This window comes from Lissotriton vulgaris, chromosome 5, assembly GCF_964263255.1.
Source record: "Lissotriton vulgaris chromosome 5, aLisVul1.2, whole genome shotgun sequence".
In the NCBI taxonomy this organism is placed as follows: domain Eukaryota; kingdom Metazoa; phylum Chordata; class Amphibia; order Caudata; family Salamandridae; genus Lissotriton; species Lissotriton vulgaris.
In genome coordinates, this window is record NC_141693.1 from 582,607,076 (window position 1) to 582,608,361 (window position 1,286).

General features: G+C 37.6%; 1 pseudogene; it reads left to right on the forward strand.

Annotated features, from left to right (window-relative positions):
* The first annotated feature begins 684 nt into the window (after positions 1-684).
* LOC147711290 (large ribosomal subunit protein eL43 pseudogene) lies at positions 685-1,061 on the forward strand (annotated as a pseudogene).
* Positions 1,062-1,286: the final 225 nt, after the last annotated feature.

Consider the following 1,286-nt stretch of genomic DNA (forward strand, 5'->3'; position numbering starts at 1 on the left):
GGGACAACTCTGGTCTAGAATGCACTGTCACTCTCAAAGGCAAAGGAAGTACTTCTAGTCTCTTCAATTGGGTACTCTTCATTATCCTCACTAACTTTAATGTGAGAGCAATATCCTCTGCCATGTAAGGGTAGATAGCTACATGGGAAGTCTCTCTGCTGAAAACTCTTAAAAAAAGGAAATGTTCTACACTTTTGCTCATGAATTTTACATTACTTGTACAGGACTGCAGATACTTCTCAAATGATTCTTCTTAATAAAAAGAACCTACATTGTATGCTTAGGGCGATGCTCTCATGTTATAGCAGCAGCAGGAAAAATCTAAAACTGCTAATTTAACAGGGTTCTTATCTATAAAACAACATTTTCTTCCCAAAAAATTTTTGATAAAGGATCACATGGGCATCTTTCCTGCGTTCTACTTTTCATGATCCAAACGATGCAACATCAGCTCTCATAAGGACTGTAAGTTTATTTACACAGACTAGCTAACAAAAAAACTAGCAATGCCCTTGCAAATCTACAATAATGGTGTTATCACCTAAGACTTGTAGAACAAAACTATCCACATCTAAATCCCCTTAAAGATCAAAATAAGGCAACAACAATCTAGACTACTGATCCTGTCATAATTTCATCAAACAGGATAGGCACTAATAAAACATATATATTTGTATTCATTTTATGAATGCTAACAATGCCTTCTTTCTGCTCGAATCCTGCAGCAAATTGGCCAAGCACACCAAGAAGGTCGGGATTGTGGGTAAATGTGGTACCCGTTATGGATCCTCAATCAGAAAAATGGTGAAGAAAATTGAAATCAGTCAACATGCTAAATACACATGTTCCTTCTGTGGCAAGACCAAGATGAAGAGAAAAGCTGTGGGAATCTGGCATTGTGGATCCTGTATGAAAATCATTGCTGGAGGTGCCTGGACCTACAACACCACATCTGCAGTGACTGTGAAATCTGCCATCATAAGACTTAAGGAATTGAAAGGCCAGTAGAATGTTGCACCACCATCTGCTTGTGTTTATTTCTCACTGTGCTCAATAAATATATGGAGGATTAATGCTAACAATGTTTAAAACATTATTACTAAATAGCCAATTAAAGGTCTCGTTGCTATTTCACAGACAATTTAGACAGGCTAAAAAAATTGAGAAAAGGAGAGAGCAACATACATATTACCTAGCCTTAATTTTTAGCGGAGCTAGCCTCCTTCCCCCATTTTGACATTAGGAAACCCGAAACAGGTTTGACTTCTGTCAACACTATCAACCCC